The sequence below is a fragment of the Mirounga angustirostris genome, unplaced genomic scaffold (assembly GCF_029215605.1).
Source record: "Mirounga angustirostris isolate CCGP_5_RB_7025 unplaced genomic scaffold, mMirAng1.0.hap1 SCAF_6, whole genome shotgun sequence".
Classification (NCBI taxonomy): domain Eukaryota; kingdom Metazoa; phylum Chordata; class Mammalia; order Carnivora; family Phocidae; genus Mirounga; species Mirounga angustirostris.
This window is the reverse complement of record NW_026991714.1, coordinates 92624187-92648437: the sequence shown is the minus strand read 5'-3', so window position 1 is coordinate 92648437 and position 24251 is coordinate 92624187. Positions and strand designations below refer to the sequence as shown.

Below are 24251 nucleotides of genomic sequence, written 5' to 3'. Positions count from 1 at the left end.
AGTAATGAATTCAAAGCCAGATGGAAAGTGGCAGATCCGGAAGTGGAATTTAAGTTTCCTGCCCTCCTGAACTGAGCACACTCACTGCAAACCTGTGCCCTATTCTACTGATACAATCCTGGTAAGCATGAATTCCAAAAAGGAGGAAAACTCACACAAATTGTCAAAACTTGTCCTGAGAGAGAGTTCAGCGATCTTTCTTCAAACATAGGAGTAATATTACTCAAGCTAGGCGCAGTGGCATTAAACACAGAATCAGCTGGAAATTTTTCAACCTGAGATTTTGCCTTTAGTTATTGTTGTGATGGCATAAATCAAAATATTATGGTAACAATGATAGCCTCCCATATTCCAGATTTACTGACATTTGGGAACTCAAGATATCAAATATATTTTGACCCAAGAGGGACCATGGTCAGGACTTCAGAAAAATAACCGTGTTCTGAATGGATTTATCTCGTCTCTGATCCTGTTTTAATATGATAACCTTTAGAGATGGCCAATATTTGAACCCGACAGGTATCAGCATAACTTTTAATAACAGGAAGTTCTTATTTCCTTGTAGCAATTTATTATCTTAGCCCTAGCAACAGATACTGCTAGCAACCCTATTCTGCAAGCAGGGCATACCTATTCCCTCCAGGAATGGTTTCTACTTAAATGTAACAAGCCCTGGGCCCCCAAAAAGAGGAAGTTCAACTAAGGGTCTAGACTGGAAAGTGTTGTTACTGGGCCCTCAACCTCTTCAAAAAGCAGAGGCGCAAACGGTCCCCAGCCAGGTAGGCAAAGCCTCCAGGTTAATAAGCCTCTGGCCCCTAGAGAGGGGAACCTCTTCCTGTGCTACGGCGGGCCGTTTAACGACCGGTTTTGTGGAGACAGGATGCAAACCCTGACCGAAAAGGCAGCAGAGAGGTGAAGGCAGGGGAAGTCAGGATTTCAAGGGGTGAAGTGGGGAAGGGTTGGCATCCCCGAATGGGGAAATGGGTAATCACACACTCTGGGAGTACTCGTGCTTCCAAGGGCCCAGGGGAAACCCCAGTCCGCAGGGTTGGCGGAAAAGCCCTCATTCCCTCTGCCCGCGCGGGGCAGGCTGGCAAAGATGCTCTCCGGAGGGTCCCGGCTCTCCGAGGGTCCCGGCTCTCCCCGCCCCCGCTCCGCTGCGGGCCAGCCCTCGGGAGCCAGAGTGGATTCGTGCGCACACGAGTTCCCGCAAGTGGGGGCCGACAGCTTAACTCCCCGCCGCGCGGAGGGGACGCGACCCCTCCCCAGCCCGGGACCGCCCCGCCGGTCCTCTGCCGCGCCCCCCGGGCCGGGCCGCAGGCGCAGAAGCCCCGCTGCCGCCACTTACCCGACTTGTTGCTGCAGCTGCAGCCGCTGCTGCTGCCGCGGCGGCCGGTGCTACTGCTGCGGGAGCAAAGCGGTTTTCAGCAGAGCCGTAAATCAGGCTGAGCCCGCGCCCGCTCCCACCCCCCGCGCACCCCCGCGCCGGGACCCGCGGCGTCCAAGGCGGAGCGTGGCGCGGGCCGGCGGGGTCGGCGCGCGCGGCTGCGGGGGACCCCGGCGCCCGAGAGCGACCGCCCCGGGGCGGGGGAGGCCTGGGGCGCCAGCGGCCCCGCGAGCGACACCCCGCTCTGCCCAGCGTGGGGGAGCACCGTCTGCCCGCCCCCAGCCGTGAAGCGGGATGGGGCTCAGGATCCCACTGACATCACCCGGGGGGCCGCTGGGCTCGCTGCCCGGGGGAGGGAAGGGGAAAAGCGTGCCAGGCTCGGAGGCGCTGCGCTTTCTGCAGGCCCTGGCCAGCTCTTTTGCACTTTGCAGTTACTGGGGAGCGGGAGAGTGTGGGTGAGGATGAGGCGCGGCTGGGTGGCTTCGCTAATCTGCCGGCAGGAAGGTCCGGGTGTTCATTTTAGGACCTCCTCATCTTAAGCAGCGGGGCCGAGGATGTCCCAAAATAACCTAGCGTCTACTCTAGCCCCACCAGCCGAGCATCCTGGTGCTAAGTTAACCGGCTTAGCTAAATCTAGTAAAGTATGTGGGTTGTGAATAAATAAAGCGAGAAGACCCCCCACGCCCTCAGCCGGATCTGAGGGACACGCCTCCTCTCCCCTAATCCTCAGGCCTCCAGTCCCGCCCCGCCCCGCAGGGGCGAAGATCTCTCAGCCTACAGAGGTCTCTTTCCTTCTGAAAGACCCTGATGACTCAGCTTTTTATTTTAACCTGTTTTGGGGTATTCCTGGTCTAACTCTTGAAGTATGAAACCAGGATAAAAGTTACTGTTGGGTTTTCTTGTTAGAAAGAGAGATTCTGTTCATCTGTGTAGTTATTTCAGTGCATCTTCTTGACTCCTAAGGGTGTCTCTGTTCTCAGAGCTTACTGTATTACTCCTTTCAACGCTGATTTTATTTCAATTGTGAATATCTCAATAATTATCTTAGATTTTGTTTATTTATTTATTTTGGGCAAACTCTAGAGTCAGACATGATTCAAATCCTAATTCTGGGATTCAAATCCTGACTTCTAGGACCTGCATCAAGTTAGACTTTTCTGTGCCGTGGATTTCTCATCTGCGAAATGGAGATAATCGGGACCTACCTCTTAATGGGATGAGGATCAAATGAGGTTGTGAGGGTAAAGCACACTCTCTGACCCAGAACTACACTGATAAAATCAGCTCTGCTTATTTCAGGTACGAGAGAGGAGCCTACATGTCTATAAAAAACGGAAGAAAAGGGGAACTAAATATGTACTGACTTCCACATAAAGGGTGATATAGGCTGTTGTGCTGGGGTGCATTCTCTTTGAAAAGATTATATTTCATTGAATTCATCTGATGACTCTCAAAAATATGTTTATTCCAAAAATCAATTCACTTAGTAAAATATTCTTAAGTGTGAAATGTACATGTAATGGAGGGCAACCTCATCCTGGTCATCTAACGGATGGGAGGAGCATACAGGGTAAGCCTCTCTCAGGGGCTGCCTGCCTTAGAACAAAATGCCCCAAAAGTAGCTCTGGAGAAAAAAAGCTCTTGGGTTCAGGTCCCTCCCATTTCTTAGGCAGCTTCCTGCCTCTGGTCCTTGAGTTCCTCCCCTGTAAAAATAAAAGTATGGGGATTTTCAAGGTCCTTTTTTCACCCTAAAAGTATCAAGGATATTTTTTTTTTAAGATTTTATTTATTTATTTGAGAGAGAGAGAATGAGAGACAGAGAGCATGAGAGGAAGGAGGGTCGGAGGGAGAAGCAGACTCCCTGCCGAGCAGGGAGCCCGATGTGGGACTCGATCCTGGGACCCCAGGATCATGACCTGAGCCGAAGGCAGTTGCTTGACCAACTGAGCCACCCAGGCGCCCCAGTATCAAGGATATTATCAAGTAATTATGGAGAGGTTGTACTATTCAGGATCTAGAGTTGAGCACTGTGGGAGCTTCAACTCTGATAGAAGGCACTCAGGACCTTACAGTTTACACCAGTTACTCTCAAGGTGTATCCTCTCACTTCCAACCAGCAGCGTGAGCATTAGCTAGTAACTAGTTAGAAATGCAAATTATGTGCCTTGCACCAAACCTACCAAATCAGAAACTCTGAAGTGGGAGCAAGCAATCTGTGGTTTAACAAGTTCTGCAGGTAATTCTGATGAATACTAGTTTTGAGAACCTCTCATTTAGACAGTACTTCTTCATTTATGGTCTACGACAAATCAAAAGGTGTATTATCTCCATGATCATTGTGTTTATGCTGGGCACTGTGCTAAGCATTTTATTATCTCATTTAATCTTTCTAACACCTGTGAGGGAGAGGGGCCCTCGTGCACTCGGTTTCAGCCACGCTGGTATTCCTTTCCTTCTCTAAGGGTTCAGTTTTTCCATTTCAGGTCCTTCTTTTCTGGATAATGCCTACTTATCCTTCAGGGCTCAGCTTGCGTGTCCCCTTTCCCAGGAGGTCCACCCCGATCCTGCCCAGCTAGGTCAGCTAGTAAAATTTACCACAATAGAGTTTACCACAGTGGAATTATTTGTATAGTTACCTATTTAATATTTATATCCACTATTAACCATAAGCTACATGAGTAGCTTGTCTTACTCCCCAGTATATTCGCAGTACCTATCATGGTGTTGATCACATACAAAGTGCTCAGTAAATATTTTTTGAAGGAATTTTAAATGTTGAAAATGAACTCCCTTTCTACTTAAGGGGAAGCTGAGGCTCAAAAAAGTTAAGTAGCTTTCCTGAGATCACACATGTAGAAAGTATTAGAGCCAGGACTCCAAACTGCAGATTTTTTTTTTAAAGATTTTATTTATTTATTTGACAGAGAGACAGAGCACAAGCAGGGGGAGCAGGAGAGGGAGAAGCAGACTCCCCGCTGATCAGGGAGCCTGATGCTCCATGCAGGGCTCCATGCAGGGCTTGATCCCAGGACCCTGGGATCATGACCTGAGCCGAAGGCAGGTGATTAACCAACTGAGCCACCCAGGCATCCAAACTCCAGATTTTAACCGCTATTCTCATAGCCTTTCCAATTTCTGACAAAGAAAATAAAGTTCTGAGAGAGAAAATGACTTGCCTGAAGTTATATAGCTAGTAAATAATAGGATCAGGATTAGAATTCATGTCTTATAATATGTATGTTCTTTCATACTACATTACACTGCTTTACCCTGCCCTTCAGGAACTTATAAGCAGTGGGATGGACAAGATATACATATGGGACAAATTAAAAGAAATTAAGTGGTACATATCTACAGGGCCTGGTATCATGCCTGATACATAGTAGATGTTCAATAAATGTCTACGGAATGAGCAATGATCATAGCTTCCACCTTTGGAATATTTACAACATGTCTCCTGCTACTAAGTGTTTATAAGCATATCTAATGTTTCTGAAAGTAGGGCTCTTGAAGTCTGGGAAGCTTGTTAAAATGCAGATGTCTGGGGATTTAGACCTAATTCCTTGGAATCTATGGGTGTGGGTCTTGAGAATCTGCATTTCCCCCTATCTCCAGGTGACTTTCCCATCCACTAAGGTCTGAGAAACAATTCATTGTTAAAATCACCATTCAAGGCAGACATTGGTAGCACAAGGGGAAATGCTGCTTGAGATGTCATGAAAGTTGCTGCAGGTCACACCACTAGCAAGCGTCAGAGATAGTAAGGATTTGAATCATTTTGACTCCAAAAGCCTATGCTGTTCCCACTGCCACTGCTAAAGGCGGGAGGGATGGGGAGAGGAAAAGACGATGGGCAGGATGGAGGAGCAGGCAAGGAGGAAGGAGAGAAGGAAGGCCAAACAATTACTGGAGAAAATGGATTTCATTGAAGAGGAAAAGAGACTATCAGGCGGGGTTGTCAGACCATCCTTGCTGAAAGCCCTGGGAACTGAATGGAGATTTATGGGCTGCCTTGCCTCTCTCCTTACCTAATAACATCTACTCATTGTGACCAGAAGGACAGCCTTTCAAACACAGGTTTCCTGAACCACAGAGGCTTTTTAAACAGCAAATGCATTTTGTTAAATAGAGTGGTTACATTTGCCAAAAAGTGACTTTAGAAGGACCAAACACAGACCCTCTCAAATGTGAATAAGCTCTCCAGATCAAGGAAGGACCCCAGATCAGCATCTGTGTGCAGTTGGGCCCCCTGAGTTGCAGAGCTAGTAAGTGGCCTGAAGATCAGAGGCAGTCCTCCGCAGTCAGACAAATCATTTCACACAGAATGTCAGGTAATTATGAAAATCCAGGGAGTATGTGAGTAACCTTGCTCCAGACTGACTTTAAGTATTTTTACGTAGCAGATAAGTTCTCTGCTGCTACATCTTCATCTCCCTAATGCACCTAATTGCATTTATGTATTTTTCCAACCAGTAATAATGGAGCGCCTACTATGTTCCATTACTAATTGCTTGCATCATTTCAGCTTCAGAGTCGGAGCTCTAATCTGGCTTTAAAGCCTTCAACCAGAATAATCTACTAGAAACCTCTCTTTCTGTTAAATTTCGTTGGCATGGCAACCACCAAGCAACACCATGGAGAGTGCCTTAAATCCCACAGCAGTCTGTTAGCCTGAGTGAGTCTGCAGAGAGGAGGCCATATAGAGAGGCTAAAAATAGACAACTTACAGCAAGGTGCCCTGCACTCCTACCACCCAGGAGGATTATCACTTTCTTGCTCCCCTTGTTGGGGTCAAACGTGAGCCACAGGAGAGAATGGGCCAGGCTTCCAGTTGGCAGGTTTTTCCAGCCCAGTGCCTGGGCTGGGAATGTGGAGACCCCAAGTCTAAGGCCAGCTTCACCCCCTAATGAGCTGTGTGAGGTTCTGTTCAGGGATTTGGTGTCCTCACTTATAAAGGGCAGGGGCTGGTATGGATTAAGTACTTCCCAGGGCCACAGGCCTAGTTAGTAGTCCAACGTGTTTGTCATTGCCTTGCTAACACAGATTGGGGGGCTAGGGGAGAAGACAAGGCAGACAGATGTGATGGTGGTGGAATTTGTCAACAGGCAATTTGGCAAAAATCTTTAGTTGTCATCTCTTCTGGTAATAAGAGCTAATGTGTATCAAGTGCTTACCAGGTGCTGAGGAGCGTTCTAGGTGATTTCACAGAATATGCTATTTTACCTTCCTAACAAGGCTAGGGGAAAGGCATTACTGGTATCCTATGTTATAAATGAGTAAACCGAGTCACAGAGCGGTAAAGTAAACATCATTTTCACAGAAGTAGCAAAGTATGTAGGTAGGATTTTGAACTTGGAACCACCTGAATTCAGAACCAACATGCTTGACCATGATTCCGTTGTATCTCTAGTGCCTTGATCATTGCCTGGTACCTGAAGGGCTCTCAAAAACTAATTGTCGAACGTGCAGTAAATGGTATGCTAGAAGGTTCTCAGTGCCTATCATTCAAAAATCTTCAAGCCCTTTTTCTTTCTTGGTAGTTTATTATGCGAAGAGAAACCTTTGACACATCTCCCCTAAGCAAAATGGTTGTGGGAGAGCTAGAAAGCATGTTGCTATGGAATAAAATATACAGAAAAAGATACAGTTAAAATAAGGGGATTGTTAGATAATGAGTTTGAATTATGTAATTATGTGAAGAATGAATTATGAAACTGATGTTCTGTCAAAATAGGGCCTGTTTTCTAGGACCTAGAATACATAGGCAATTTTGTTTCACTATTTTAGGTGAAATTTTGTTTTTAGAAGCAGAGAGGGAAAAGAGAGCACTTAGAACTATAGGCAAGAGAGAACTGAACTTGAAAATAAAATACAGGCTATAGAAATAATTCTTCTTATTAGGCAGAAGGATTGCCCCCCTCCTTACTGCCCCCCCCACCTCGACCCCCAGCAGTGCAGGACTGATTTTTTTAGGTTATGCTAAGAGATATATTGTACTAGGCGGCTCACGGCTAAGATCATAAGATAATTTAAAAAGACAGCTTCTTTGGAACATGACTATTACAAGGTGAAAATAAGTAGTGTTTTTCAGTCTCTACCATCTAGTCTAATTCCTCTCTAAAAATGAGTTGTTAGATTAAACTTTTATTGGAGACAAATATACAGATAATAATTTTTCATATCATAAGTGTAAATCATAATGAATTTTCACAACTAGATACACTCATGTGACCAGAATCCAGATCAAGAAACAGAGCTTCTGCTTCCCAGAACACTCCTTTGTATTCCTATCAAGTACTCACCCTTTCCTCCCCTGGGGTAACCATCCCGACTGCTAACAGCATGGATTAGGCTGGCCTCTGTGTCCTTCACGCTAATGAAATCATATTGCATGTACCCTTTTTGGTTTGGGTAGATACTGCCTAAAAGTATTCAAAAATGTTATTCCAGGGGTGCCTGGGTGGCTCAGTCGTTAGGCGTCTGCCTTCGGCTCGGGTCGTGATCCTGGGGTCCTGGGATCGAGCCCCGCATCGGGCTCCCTGCTCTGCCAGGAAGCCTGCTTCTCCCTCTCCCACTCCCCCTGCTTGTGTTCCCCCTCTCGCTGTGTCTCTCTCTGTCAAATAAATAAATAAAATCTTAAAAATAAATGTTATTCCAATTTATAAACCTACCCTCAATGTGGAAGCGTCTCAAACACTACACATCCTCTCCAACTCTTGGAATTTTCTGATATTAATTGAGCCTTTCTGGTAGATGTGTGCTGATAATATTGTGGTTTAATTCACGAGTCCCTGGTGGCTAATGAGGTTGAAGTGCTCATTCACACTTTTTTTTTGGATATTTGATATTGTCTTGTGAAGTGTCTGTTCAAATCTTTTCTTCATTTTTCTCTTGGGTTGTCTGCCTTATTCTTATTGATTAGTAGAAGTTTGTGTGTACTCTAGATATGAGTCCCTTGTTACATATACATATGGGGATTTTTTCTTTATGGTTAGCACATTTTATGTCTTATTTAAGAAATCTCTACCTCCTTCAAGGTCATGAAGATGTGTTCCTATGCTGTCCGCTAAAAGCTTTATTGTTTAATTTTCACATCTAAATCTGCAATCCATCTGAAATTATTGTTTGAGTAATAGAAGAGGAAGGGGTCCATATTTTTTTTCATATATCCAATTCATCCAGCGACATTTACTGAAAATATTATTCTTCACCCATTGCATTATTGCCTTTGTCATGAATCAGTTGACCATTTATGTGTGGGGTCTCTAATCTAGTTAACTGGTTAGTTTATATAACTTTGGGCCAATTCCATAAGGTCTTCATTACTATAGCTTTATGATGGGTTTTGTTCTCAGGTACAATGAATCTTCCAGCTTTGCCCTTCCTCTTCAGTTGCCTTAGATATCTTTGGCCCTTTGCATTTCTGTATAAATTTTAAAATTTATAGAATTCTTAGAATCAGCTTGTCAACTTCTCCTAAAAAAAAATCCTGCTGGGATTTTGATTGGGATAGTGTTAATTTATAGTTTAATTTGGGAAGAATTGACACATTGAGCTTTCTAAATATTAAAAGTGTATTTCTAAATTTATGTAGATGTTTAGTCTCTCAAGAATGTTTGTTGGACATTGCAAATCCTTTGTTAAAATTATTACTATACAGTTTATATTTTGATACTATTGTAAATAGTACATTTTAAAATATGATTTTGTATTTGTAATGATATATAGAAATACAAATGATTTTTAAATAATGATCTCGTATCCAACAATGTTGCAGATTTTGATTATTATTTCAAATAGTTTATGGATTCTTTTGAATTTTTGTGGAATATAATCATGCAGTCTACAAATAATTTTTCTTTTTCTTTTCTTTCAGATCTGAGTATCTTGTAAAAAATATTGCAATGGTTAGGACCTCCAGTAAAATATTGAATATAAGTAGTAATAGCTGGTGTCCTTGTCTCATTCCCGATCACAGAAGGAAAGCTTTCAATATTTCACCATTGGGTATGACGTTTGTTGTTGATTTTTTGTAATATTCTTTATTTGTTTTAGAAAGTTTGCCTTTTATTCTCAGTTTGTGAAGAGTATTTTTTTTAAGATATAATAAATGAGGGAGAGATAAGTTTTGTCAAATTATTTCTCAGTATCTATTGGGATGTTAATTTTAACTTTCTCCTTTTTTTAGTTAATATGGTTGGATTAATTTTTAAATGTTAAGCCAATCTTACATTCCCAGAATAAGTTCAATTTATGTCACTAGATTCAATTGTCTAAAATTTTGTTAAAGATTTTTACATCTGTGTTCATGAGAGATTGGTCTATACTTCTTTCTTTCTTATAATGTCCTTGTCAGGTTTTGGAATTGTGGTATATTGGTCTCATAAAAGTTGCATTTGAAAAACAGTCTGTTTTCTAGAAGAGGTTGTGTGAGATTTATGTTATTTTTCTTTTCCTTAAATTTTGCAAGAATTTACCAGTGAAACCAAGTGAGCCTAGAATTTCCTTTGGGGGAGATTTTAAAATAATGAATTAACTATCTTTAATAGATACTGAACTGTTCAGATTTTCTACCTCTGACAGTTTGGGTAAGTTGTATTTTTCTAGGAATTTATCCATTTCACCTAAATTGTCAAATTCATTGTTGTTAAAGTATTTAATTACCAACTAGTTGTATTATTCTAGTTATATTTTTGTTATTGATGTGTACTTTGATTTTATTGTGGAAAAATAGCACACTATGAATGACTTTAATGTTTTCAAATTTGTTGGGACTTCCTTTATGATTTCAGTAAAAGATCCATTTGAACTTGAAAAGAAGGTGAATTCTATCATCCTTTGATGCAGTATTCTATATAAGTCAGATCAAGTTGGTCAATTGTGTTGTTTTTACAGATTTTTTTGTTAGACTATTTTATAAGCTATTAAATGAAATACGTTAAAGTTTTGCATTAAGAGTATATGAATTTTTTAAAAGATATTATTTATTTATTTTTGAGAGAGAGAGAGGGAGAGAAAAAGCACAAGCCCAGGGTGGGGCGAGGGGGGGTGCAGGGTGGGAGGGGCAGAGGGAGAAGCAGATTTCCAGCTGAGCAGGGAGCCAGATTCGGAGTGGATCCCAGGATCCTGGGATCATGACCTGAGCCAAAGCAGATGCTTAACCAACTGAGCCACCCAGGCACCCAAGAGTATGGATTTACTCATTGCTTCTTTTAATTCTGCCCATTTCTGCTTCAGTATTTGAAGTTCTATTATGGAGTACATACAAAGTTAGGATTGTATAATAGCATCCTGCTGGATTCCCCCTTTTATAATTATGAAACCTCTGTCTTTATCTGTGATAATCCTTTTTTGCATTAAATCTACTTTGTCTGAACACCACTTTCGTTTAGTGTTTTTGTTGCTTTGTTGTTGTTGTTCTTTTACTATCCACTTTTCTGTGTTTTTATCTTTCAAGTGTGAGTCTTCAGGCACAATATAGTTGTTTAATCCAATCTGACAACCATAAATCTTGATGTATTTAGTTCATTTATGCTTACTGTAATTACTTGCATAGTTGAATTTATATATACAATTTTGCCTTTCATGTTCTTTTAATTTTTTTTTTTAGGTTTTATTTATTTATTTATTTGAGAGAGAGAGAGAACGGGGAGAGGAGCAGAGGGAGAGGGACAAGCAGACTCCATGCTGAGCACAGAGCTGGACACGGGAATCAATCCCACAACCCTGAGATCATGATCTGAGCCGAAATCAAGAGTCGGACACTTAACTGACTGAGCCACCCAGGCGTCACACCATTCATTTTCTATTAAAGCTATCTGTTTTATGTAGCTTTTTTCCATTTTTCTTTCCTTCCTTAGGACTAATCACACTTTTAAAAAATTATTATTCCATTTATCCCTTCTATTATCTTGTAATTTTTGTCATTAACTATTTATACCGTGGTTCACCTCGATATACAACATATGTTCTTGTCTTATAATAGACCAAGACAAACTGCAATTTTTACTATTACTTACTTCTCACTTTTTGTTTTTGTTCTACATATAATGTTAAACCTCGTGTGACATTATGATTAGTGTTTTGTACAATTCATATTTGTATTTACCAGTTTAGTTTCCCTTTCTGGTGTTCTTCATTCCCTTCTGCATTTTCATGTTTTTATTTGGGATCATTTTCCCCCTGCCTGAAGATATTTCTTTAATTTGCTTTAGAGAAGACCATCTATCAACAAATTCCTTTAATTTTGTTTGTCTGAAAAATGTACTTATTTCACTATCATTGTTAAAAGATATTTTCACCGAATATAGAATTATAGGTCAGGAATCATTTTATTTTAGCTCTCTAAAGAGTTCATCATGAATTGTCTTTCATTGTGTGGGGGCATTTGCAGTGTACTACCAAGATTCTTCTTCTAAGATGGAGATACTGACTCTCCCCTAGCCAGAAGTATTGCATACTGACAGAACCTAGTTTGGTCCCTCCCCAAGAATCATCCGTGGATGAAGACAGTGCCTTGTTCAAGGTTACAGCAAATATCTTTGATATGGAAATCATCTATCTACTTGAGACAGGACCCCTTCCCAAGTGTGTGAAACTGCAAAAGATTTCACCTTGCTTTGTAGAAGCCTAACTCCCCCAACGTTAACATAGTTCCAGAGTCCCCTATGCTTTTGAGGCTCCCCACGGCTCTAATTTGTTGCCCCAGCCCCCATGACCCTAAAGGCTTACTGGTTTCCTTTTCCCTGAGCAGACGTTCTCCTTTTGGCTAAGCCAGACCTCTATCCTGAGCCCAGGATCAGCAATGCCTCCAAGAAAGGAAGAGCTGGTGACCGACAGCTCATCTGGGAAAGTTCTTTACTCTCTGTGAATGCATCATATTCACCTCGTCCTTGTTATCAACCAAATGTTTGCATCCCCACAAAATCCATATGTTGAAGCCCTAAGCCCCAATGTGGTAGTATCTGGAGATGGGGCTTTGGGAGATAATTAGTGTTAGATGATGTCATGAGGGTGGGACCTTCATTATGAGATTTGTTTGCCCTTAGAAGAGACACCAGGGAGCTTGCTCTCTCTGTCTTCATGAGAGTGCACCAAGGAAAGGCCAGGTGAGCACACAACAAGAAGGGGGCTGTCTGCAAGACAGAGAGGTCTCATCAGAACCTTGGCCATGCTGGCACCCTGATCTTGGACTTCCAGCTTCTAGACTGGGAGAAAGTTAATTTCTGTTGTGTAAGCCACCCAGTCTAAGGTATTTTTTTATGGCAGCCTGAGCAGACTAGTATGGCCTTCATTGCTTCCATAGTTCACTGAGGTTTTTAAAAGTATGACTTTTAGAATTTATTTGGTCTTTTCTAGTTTTTGCAATAGAGCATTAGCCTGACATGACTTATTATGTCCTACTGGGAAATGGTTGAACTTTTTAAATCAGATTTTTCTATTGCTTTCAATATGTAAATTATTTCATTGGTTTCACTGCATACTTACTGTTGTTCCCCCAAAATCCATTCTCCCCTTCTTCCATAGTGAAAGAACCCTCAACCGTTACCTGGGTACATGGCTGCCCAGAATAAAGACTGCATTCTCCACCCTCCATTGCAGCTAGGTGTGAATCTTTTTTTCCCTAAGAATGTGGGCAGAAATTATGTGGACAACTTCCTGGTGGTATCTGCAAAGGAAAGGAATCTGCTGTCGCCCCCCTTTTCCCCCTTCCCACAGGTGGGAATACACGTGTGGTAATGTGCCATTTTGTCCTGCATCTTGTACTTGGGATGAAGGCAACTCCTTCAGAAAAGGGGAGAAAAAGGGGGGCTGGTCCCCACATTTTCAGTGAGCAGAGCCACAGTACCAGCTCAGAATTTTACTTGAGAGAGAAATCTCATTTTTACAGTTTGTACCGTTAATGCTTTTTTCCCCCCATTTATACTCTTGCCCTTAGTTTATCTCCTTTTAAAAATAGTTCTCTTGAGATATAACTGATATACAATAAACTGTACATATTCAGAGTGTACAATTTTACATCCCAAATAATATACTTACAATATCCTCATTATTTGGGGTTAGAATGTTGGTATTTGTGAAAACATGAATTCATTCAACAAAGTATTTACTATGTGTTTTGCCAGGCCTTGGTTATGCAAACTTGAAAGATTGTGGCCCAGAGACTAAATGTGAAGCCCAGATATGACTTATTTGGCCCAAAATTGGGGCCCATGTGGCAATAACTGTCAGGGACTGAGTAGAAGTTGCCCTCATTAGATGACACTTTGGCTTTTTCATCCGGGCTACCTCACTCCTTTAATTTACCTGCCTGGTAACGATTAGAATGAAAGTTTGAGACTCTTCAGTTAGACATTCTAAGATAAACGACATACTCCTTGTCTTCAATATGCTTATATTCTAGAGGAGTGATGATCAGGTGTGACAGTGTCCGTATTATAACATGGGTTGTCAAGCCACAGTCTATGGGTCAAATCCGTCCTGCCATCCCTTTTTGTAAGTGCAGTCTTTATTAGAACACAGTGCTGCCCATGCGTTGATGTACTGTCCACAGCTGCTTTCACACCACTGGAGGCAGAGGGGCATAGTGGTGGCTGAGGACGTATAGCTCCTGACATAGGTTTCTGTGGTGGCTGGAACAAGCTGGTTGGCTAAAACAGCAAACAGTAAACTTTTCATAGTTGTGAAGGTCTCAAAGTATTGGCAAAGTCTCCAAGTATTGGCAAGGCCACACTCCCTTCGGGGGCTCTAGAGAACAATCCACTTTTTGCCTCATTCAGCTTCCATTGGCATTACTTAATTCATGGCTTCCTCACCCCGTTCCCTGTCTCTGTGGTTACATTGCTTCCTCCTCTTCTGTCTTCTCCTTTGTGTGTCTTTTATAAGTCATTTGTCCTTCAATTTAGGCCCCAGCCAGATAGTTCAGGATGCTTTTCTCATCTCAAGATCCATTACATTGCAAGGATCATTTTTTTTCAAATCCTGTGACATTCTCAGGTTCCTGGCTTTAAGACAGGAATCTTTTTAGGGTCCACCATTCGGCCTACTACACTCTCAAAACCAAAACTACTAATTACTTAGCCCTTCACAGAAAACAATCCCCAATCTTCACTATATGGTAGTGCAAAGAAGAAGGCCATTTAAGTCAGACTACTGGAAGTGGGGGATCAAGAACACTTTATTCCTAGAGGGAGTGATACTTGAGCTGAATCTTGATGGTCAGACACAATTTCGCCAGGTTTGAGAAGTGTTGAAGAGACTTGAGAAAAATAAGAGAAAGAGGGAAAGCGCTTCAAGCTGGGGGAATAGCAGTATGTAAAAAGGCCAGAAGGAATAAAACAATGTGGCATGTAGGTCAGTACAAGTAGCTCAGCATGGCTATTGTCTCTGGTACGTATGGGAGAGAGGCAATTGTCAGTTCATTAGAAACCAAACTAAAAATTTTGTATATAATTCAAAATACCATAGAGAACAATGATGGATTTTAAATCAGGGAGAAAGGCAATGGGATTTGCATTTTATAAGGATCAGTTGGGACTGATATATACCAATAAATTGGAGAAGAGTAAGAGTTAAGTCAGGAGAAAATTACGAGGCTATCACAAGAATCTGAAAGTTGTTATGAGCGCCTGAACTGAATTGAAGTGCTGGCAGCAGAGATGGAGAAAATATGGGACTTAAATCGAATTTAGGAGGGAGAATCAACAGGACAGGGAGAATTTTTTTTTTAAATGATGTGGCAAGAGCCGAAGATATAAGATGATTCTGAAATTTCTGGATTGGGAAAGTGGGTCGATGTTTGTGCTGAATATGGAGACAGAAAATATGGAAGAGTAGATTTGGAGGGAAAGTTGGAGAGTCCCATGGTGCACCTGTTGAGCTGGGGGAAGACCATGTCTCACATTGTGAATACGTTTGAGTTGTGGACATCTAGCTGAATCCACTGAATAAGTCCTTATATATATGGGTGAGACAATTAGGAAGATAGTAGGAGTGGAAGGATGGGTTTCATTATGATTTTTATCCCTTTTGAAGACCACATTTTAATTATCCTTATCTGTTCCAAATCTTTCCATGTAGAGTGAGGCAAAGACATTTTCTTTAAATTGGTAAGATTAAAGGACGGTAGGATGTTACTCTTTACAATAATATTGTGATATGTTCATTACTATCAGGTAATGAAAATCAACCACCACTTCACTTATATTTCTCCTCCTACTTTACAAATACTAATTAGTATTCAAATCACTAATGCATGGTGAGTAAGAGCTTCACAGAGATTATTCATATACTTCCTAGCTGCTAGGGATCCAATTTATCCACACAGTGGGTTGGACACACAGGAAGTGACTAACTCAAGGGTTAAGTTGCATGATGAAATAAGTGAAGCAAGTAGAAATCTCCTGACCTGAAAACTTATAAGGAAGAAAGAAAACAAAAATTTCCTATTTGGAATCAGTTTTCAGATATTTTCCAGGGCTTGATTATTTAGTTTGTATCTACATATAATATTTTAATCAAATATATCTTAAAGATGAAATGAATTTCTTATTTTTCTTTCTTGTTGCCAACTTGCGGCGACTTGCAAACAAAGATTCTGTGACATCATTCATTTGCTCAGGCATTGCACTACCCCACGTGATGCTGGTTTATGGAGTCCTAGACGTGGAAACTGAGTTCGGCATACCACGCTCTTTCTGACCTCACGAGGAGTCTAGAAATCTTCCCATCACCACCGTCTAATGTCCTAGACCTAGACTGAGTCCCTCTCATCCTTAGATTAGGAAAACTTTCCCCCACCATGCTGTCGTCATTAGTTCATCTGAGTTATTTTTTCATCACAGGACTTTGTTTGTTTCCTTGTTAGAATTGAGCACAATCTTTATTATCTACACTATTTTTTCTCAATCAGACTCAAGAGGAATTTAATTTTATTGATCTTTTCTATTTTGAAAGCCTTGTCTTTTGAAAAATTTTTAGCTTTATATTTATTGTTTCTTTTCTACTTTAAAACCTCATCTTTCTAGTGACTTTTATTTTGTTGACCTTTTCAATGTTCTTAAGATGTAGACTAAGAATCCACTCCATTTTTGTTATTTCTTCTTCTTTTTTTTTTTAAGATTTTATTTATTTATTTGAGAGAGAGAGCGCATGAGAGAGAGAGAGCACGAGCAGGGGGTAGGGGCAGAGGGTGAGGGAGAAGCAGACTCCCTGCTGAGCAGGGACCCCGATGTTATACTCCATCCCATGACCCCAGGATCATGACCTGGGCTGAAGGCAGATGCTTAACAGACTGAGCCACCCAGGTACCCTCTTATTTCTTCTTTAATAATGAAAGTATTTAAGGCTAATACTTTCACTCTTTACTACAGCTTTTGCAGCAGTGTCTCATAGATTTTGATATGAAGTGATCTCCTTGTATTGCTTTCTAAACAGTTCCTAACTCATTTTAAAATCATTCTTAATCCAATGGTTATTTAGAAGTGTATTTCTCAGTGTCTGAATAGTTGGAATGTAAACACATTTCATTATGTAAATCTGATACATTCAAAAGACTATTTGTAAGAGTGAGTACCCATCAACAAAACTAAAAACCAGAATATTAACAATATCACTGAAACCCACCTCTGTGCATTCTTTTCTTTTCTACTGATCAATTTGACTAACCCTAAAATACAACCACATTATCTCATTACTCTGGTTTTACAATAACTCTTAATAACTTATAGGAAGCCCCCATGTTATTTCATTTCTTAAAGAGTGTTTGAGGACTGGGGCGCCTGGGTGGCTCAGTCGTTAAGCATCTGCCTTCGGCTCAGGTCATGATCCCAGGGTCCTGGGATCGAGCCCTTCATTGTGCTCCCTGCTCAGCGGGAAGCCTGCTTCTCTGTCTCCCACTCCCCCTGCTTGTGTTCCATCTCTCGCTGTGTCTCTCTCTGTCAAATAAATAAATAAAATCTTAAAAAAAAAAAAAGTGCTTGAGGACTATCAGGAATAATGGCGCGGTCAGGAACTCCAAGGTCCTGTCCCTCAATAGAATACTGACAATGGACAAAAACTGTCAGAATCAACTTTTTGGAACTCTGGAAAATGGTCAATGGCTTATAGCAACCAAGCAAACAGTTAATCAAGAAGAAACAACCAAAACCTGGTAGGAAATCTTTGTGGCATTTCTAACCGACCCTTGCCCCCGGGGTAAAAATACCCCACTTGTTCTGCTCAGTGGTGCTCTGGAAGACCACAGCCCATGGAAAGAGCAGAGCTGAACTTTTCTCAGAGAACTGTAGCTGTGCTTTGACCTGTCTGGTTACTCCCTGAAGGACGAGACAAGAGCTTGCCTTTATTTTGCCAAACCTGGAACTCAGGACAAAAAAGCTGCAGCATGGAACGATATTTCAAAAACATTCACAAGCAGAAATACTACTTTCTGGGACCAAGGCTATCTTAGTCCCAGTTGAGGCAAACAGCTGACACTCCAAAAGGTCTGGGAGAAAGGCTGCAAAGTGAGATCCTTTGAGGAAGAAGAGTTTTGAAAATCTTCTATATCAAACTGGGAATCGAGAAGGCCATGTGGGTGCCCAGGGTGGAGTGCTTGCGCACTGCCAGTGAAAATGGAAAATGGGATAGCCACCGTGGAAGACAGTTTGGGAGTTCTTTAATAAGTTAAACATAGAATCACCATATGACTCAGCCTGTAGCATCTGACTCCACTCCTAGGTATATACTCATAAGAACTGAAAACGTATTCAGACAACTTTGTGCAAAAGTGTTCATACCAGTACAATCGCAATAGCCAAAAGGTAGAAGCAACCCAGAAACTGACAAACAAATGTAGCATATTCTATACAGTGGAGTATTATTTAGCCATAAGGAGTCATAAAGTCCTGATATATGTTACAACATGGATGGAACATGGAAAAAGCCACATACTCTATATTTCCATTTATATTAAATACCCAGACTAGGCCAATTCATAGAAACAGAAAGCAGATTAGTGTTTGCCAGGAGTTGTGGGGAAAGGTGAGTGGAGATGAACTACTTAACAGGTTTGGGATTTCCTTTTGGAGTGAGGAAAATGTTCTGGAATAGATGATGATGATGGTTGCTCAACAACGAATGTACTAAAAGTCTTTGAACCACTCGTTGCAAAATGGTTACCAAGGTAAATTTTATGTCATGTGTATTTACCCACAATTAAAAAAATAAATGAAGGGGCACCTGGGTGGCTCAGTCAGTTCCACGTCTAACTCTTTTTTAAAAATATTTTATTTATTCATTTGACAGAGAGAGACAGCGAGAGCAGGAACACAAGCAGGGGGAATGGGAAAGGGAGAAGCAAGCTCCCCGCTGAGCAGAGAGCCCGATGCGGGGCTCGATCCCAGGACCCTGGGATCATGACCCTAGCTGAAGGCAGACGCTTAATGACTGAGCCACCCAGGTGCCCCTGGTTCCACGACTAACTCTTGATCTTAGCTCAGGTCTTGATCTCAGGGTCATGAGGTCAAGCCCCATGGGGTGTGGAGCTTACTTAAAAAAAAAAAATTGAAAATAAAAAAATTAAATTAAAATTAAAAATTAAAAAAATAAAAAATAAGTGAAAAAAATGGTGTCTAGTTCAATTTAGGTCATTGTTTCTCCGTATACAGTTTTTAAATAGGCCTGTCAGTATCCTGACCTCTTCAAATTAGTGAATCTTTCAATCTATTAACATAGTATCCGTCTCTAAGTTGTCTTTACATCTTTTAGTTTAGTTTAGTTTTAATTTTTTCTCTTTAAAGAAGTTGCTTTCTTTGTTAGATTTAGTCCTAGGCACCTTACATTTTACAATAATGTTTTTGAAAATTTCATATACATGACTGTATAACTCATAACATATGGCTTGATGAATTAACACAAGGTACACTCATGTGAATACTAACCAAATCAAGAAACAGGACATTACGAGCACACCTCCACCAGAAGTTTCCTTTGTATTTCTTTGCAGTCACTAACTCTACCCTCTGCCCAAAAGGAGCTACACTTTTCTATTCTAATTTAATGTAGTTCAATTTCTCAATGCTTTCATTGTAATGAGTGCTTTTTGTTTCCTGTTTAAGAAATCCACCCCCAAGTTTATTAAAATATTCTCTCATGTTGTTACATTTCAGATACTTCCATTGTGACTTCTTTTTTGACTCATAATTTATGTGAATGAATTTGCTTAATCTTCAAAAATTGGGGGTATTTTCTAGTTTTCTTTTCTTTATTATTGATTTCTGGTTTAATCTCACCATGATCAAAGAGAATATTCTCTGTTTTCAATCCTGTCACATTTGTAGAGACTTGCTCTATGGCCCAGCATGTGGTCAACAAAGGTTTATTTTACATACACCCTGAAAAATGTGAATTCTATCACTGTTGGGTTGAGTGCTCTATATATGTCATTTAAGTCAAATCTGTTAATCCTATTTTTTAAGTCTTCTTTACATTGATGAGTTTATTTTACCTTTCCTCTTTCTTTCTTTCTCTCTCTCTTTTTTCTTTCTTTCTTCTTTGGTAAGAATGCTTGAGATTACTCACTCAACAAATTTCAAGTATACAATACAATATTGCTAACAATACTCACTAAGGCTGTATATTAGATCCTCAGAACTTATTCATCTTATAAATGAAATTTTGTACCCTTGACCTACATCTCCCTATTTTCCCCACTCTCAGCCCCTGACAAACACCATTCTACTCTGTCTCTCTGAGTTTGATTTTTTGTAGATTCCACATGTGAGTGATACCATACAGTATTTGTCTTTCTCTGGCTTATTTCCCTTAGCAAAATGTCTTCCAGTTTCATCCATGTTATTGCAAATGGTACAATTTCTTTCTTTCTCATGGCTGAATAAGATTCCATGTATATGCATGCCACATTTTTATCCATTCATCTATCCATGGGCCTTAAGTTGTTTTCATATTTTGACTATTGTGAGTAATCCTGCAGTAAACATGGGAGTACAGATATCTTCTGAGATCCTGCTTTCATTTCCTTTGAATATATACCCAGGAGAAGGATTGTTGGATCATATGGTAGCTCTATTTTTAATTTTCGGGGGAACTGTTTTCCATAATGGCTGTACAAATTTACATTTCCACCAACATTGTACAGGAATGAATTTTTGACTGCTTGTTTTATCACTTAGTGAAAGAAGTATGTAAATTTTCTCATTATTCTTGTGGACTTGGATATTCCTCTTTTTAGGTCTGTAAGTATTGTTCTATATACTTAAAAGACATATAGCCAAATGCAGTATACAGATCTTGTTTCTACTTTGATTGAAAACTCTGTGTTAAGATACCAGGGACATTGGAATACAGGCTATACATTGGATGATATTAAGGAATCATTGTTAAATTTGTTGGATGTGATGATATCTACTAGAGAAACAGACTAAAGGGTTTATGGGTTAAATTTTATAGCATTTTATAGAATTTGCTCATAGAGCAAATTGAGAAGACTGAGAAATATATTTAAAATTTTTATACCAGAGACCTCTTCTTACAAAGATATGATAAAGACATGATTGACTTATCATATGATAAATAAATCAAGCTGCTTGACATGGAAAGCTAGCCTGATATTTTGTCATAGGCCTTAGACAAACATAGACAAAAACTGCATTTTTTAAACTACTCATATATGATTTTTCTTTCTATTTCTATATGAACTAACCATAAATTTTGGGAAAAATAATCCAATATATACAGTTATGGATGGGTGGGAACATTTTCAGAGTAAAACTAAAAACCCATGTGATGGTAAATTTTATGTGTCCACTTAACTGGCCTAAGGGGTACCCACATAGCTGGTCCAATATTATTTCTGAGTGTATCTGTGAGGGGGTTTTGGAAGAGAATTTGATTCGTTGCATTTGATTCAGTAGACTGAATAAAGAAGATCCACCCTCATCAATGTGGGCGGGCATCATCCAATCCAGTGAAGGCCCAAATACAACAAAAAGGAGGAAGGATGAATTCGCTCTTTCCCTTCTCAAGTGTGAACATCCATATTTCCTGCCTTCAGACATCAGAGCTCCTGGTTCTTGGGCCTTCTGATTCTGGAATGCACACCAGCGGCCCTCTGGTTTTTAGGCCTTTGGCCTTGGACTGGGACTTAACACTATTGGCTCCCCTCATTCTCAGGCCTTCTGACTCAGCTCGAATTACACCACTGGCTTTCCTGGTCTCCAGCTTGTGGACAGCAGATGATGGGCCGCCTTGGCCTCCATAAGACTAATTCCTACAATAAATATCTTGTATATATCCATGTTTATCCTACTGGTCCTGTTTCTCTAGAGAATGCTGACTAATTAAACCCATAAGAAAAATTTTATTTATTAAAAAAAACCCAAAACTAAAAACATGGTCTGACTGAGGTGAGATTTCTGACTAAAATAAGTTTGCTAACAGGAATCAACTAACAAGGCTGTGAGCCACCCAATACAAGAAGAGAAGGCCATTGTGAGGACATTCAACTCAACGTGACTTTGATAGGCTGGCCGTGTGGTGGGTGAAATGGAAACTAATATTTTACCTCTATTGCATGAGTTTGAAACCAGCCCCCAGCAGCATTTAAGACATTTGTGCAGAAGTACTAAAAATACTATTTGCCAATTGCTTGAGCACACCTCTTTATAGCCCATATAATAAGTACTAACTTTTCCGGTTTTCAGATGTGGAAACTGAAGTTGAGACTTTCTTAAGACATTAGAGCCTATATGTCGTGTAATGACAGCAGCTACCCTTTACTGAGGGAGTACCGTGGGATAAGCGCGGTGTATATTCCCACAACTGTATAGTACTCTGGGTCCCATCCCTCTCCACACACAAATTCTCATCCTGAAAGTTATTAATGTTCTAACTATGGACAATGTAATTTGTAAAATAAGATATCTTGGTTTTCAATTGCATTCTGAGATTATGAATGGACTTTAGCATTGCAGATTTCTTTTACTTACAAATTGCCCATCTAAGAATATCTTTTAAGCACCTCAAAGCAAAGTGGGGAAATCACCTCATGATGTGTAGTATGAAGGGAGATAAGTCCAAATTGGCTTTGAAAAGCAGCTTCTTTTCTGCAGGATTGCTCAGATTTTCTAGCACACTCTTGCACACTGTGACTGTCTCAGAGGCAGGGTGGAAGAGGGGTTTGGAGGAGAATCTTCATTTCAAACCCTTATCCCCACCTTTCTTACCACAGCAGTTTATAATGATTCCACCTCTGGGCCCTAGATGCTTTGGGAATATTATTTATGACTATGTATTACTGGGTGTAAAACTGTAAAGTAAAAGTTTATTTGCTGTTATTCATTGCACAGTTGTGTTATATATATATTGGTCCTTAAGAACTGTCTTATGTGGGGGCGCCTGGGTGGCTCAGTTGGTTAAGCGACTGCCTTCGGCTCAGGTCATGATCCTGGAGTCCCTGGATCGAGTCCCGCATCGGGCTCCCTGCTCGGCAAGGAGCCTGCTTCTCCCTCTGACCCTCCTCCCTCTCATGCTCTCTGTCTCTCATTCTCTCTGTCTCAAATAAATAAATAAAATCTTTAAAAAAAAAAAAAAGAACTGTCTTATGTGAAGAGCAGAAAGGGGATTAGATAGTATAATAGATGGTCTGCAAAAATAACATCCCTGCCATCAAGCAGTGAAGACTATTTTACTACCCCTTGACTCCAGTTCCTCTTGGGACTTGCTGTAACCTACAGAATGCAATGGAAGTATTAGGCAGGAAGCTAGGCATGAGTGGCAGGAGGATGGACCTTAGAGGTCCTGTCGGAGAGCCCCAACCCAGGACCGCAGGAAGACCACCCCATTCCACCCATCCAGCAGTCGATCTGGGGTTACAGCATCCCTGCAGAAGAGTTCAGTTTGTTGTGCTTGTTGCACTTATGCAGAAAGCAGCCTCCTGTCCTTATTTGACCTATGTCTCTAGAATAGAAATAATGTCGCTTGTTTCCTACCCCTGCAGGCATTTCGAATGCATTTTGCAAAAGGACATGCGCAGTTGGCTAATTGTTATATAATCCAGTCCTGTCGCTCAACTGTGGCCACCCTAGGACCCACCCTAAAGAAAAAAATTGATAAAAGCCCACACCCTGAGTTTCTGGGACCTTTGTCTCTCTTGACTGGCCCCCACCATCCTTCGAGTATACTTTAATAAAACTTTGCTCTGGAGCGCCTGGGTGGCTCAGTCGTTAAGCGTCTGTGTCTGCCTTTGGCTCAGGTCATGATCCCAGAGTCCTGGAATCGAGCCCCGCATCGGGCTCCCTGCCAAGCGGGAAGCCTGCTTGTGTTCCTGCTCTTGCTCTCTCTCTCTGTCAAATAAATAAAATCTAAAAAACAAACAATAACTTTGCTCTGCTTTACTTTGATTTCGCTGTCCTTTGATTCTTTACGGCGGCAGGGAAAAGAACTAAGGCTTCTTTCCTTTCCCAGCTCAGTCTCGGTAACAGAAGCGATGTTGGCCAGGGTCTAGCCCCAGCCCTTAAGTCTGGCGGCTTCTGCTTTCACTTGTTTACAGGGTGAAATAAGAGTTGAGCCATAATGTAAGAGAGAGAGAAGGAGAGAGACCCAGCCAGCTCACAGCCATGCCAGTCGCCTACCTGACATGCCCAGCAGGTAGCTGACGCCACCTTGGACTCTCCAGGTCACAAACCACTTCCAGCTGCCTGCGGGCACACGAGGGAGCCTAGTTAATCCCATGACAAGGGGAAGATCCACCAGCGGAGCTCGGCTAACTCTCAGAATCATTAAAATAAAAGATAACTAAACTACAGTAGAGACTAAGAGAGCACCTGGAGAGAGAAAATCACGTGAAATATAAAATGAAAACCAATCG

General features: G+C 41.0%; 1 protein-coding gene across 2 annotated transcripts in view; it reads right to left on the bottom strand.

Moving 5' to 3' along the window:
• Positions 1–24251, bottom strand: part of ZNF365 (zinc finger protein 365) — an 87104-nt gene that overhangs the window by 23074 nt on the left and 39779 nt on the right. The window contains exon 1 of one of the 2 annotated variants that reach the window (XM_064594679.1): positions 1349–2024. The exons of the other annotated variant lie outside the window; for it this stretch is intronic. The gene's annotated coding sequence lies outside the window, so the exon portion shown is untranslated. Of the gene's footprint in view, positions 1–1348; positions 2025–24251 lie in introns of those variants that run through there. 2 annotated transcript variants of the gene reach the window in all.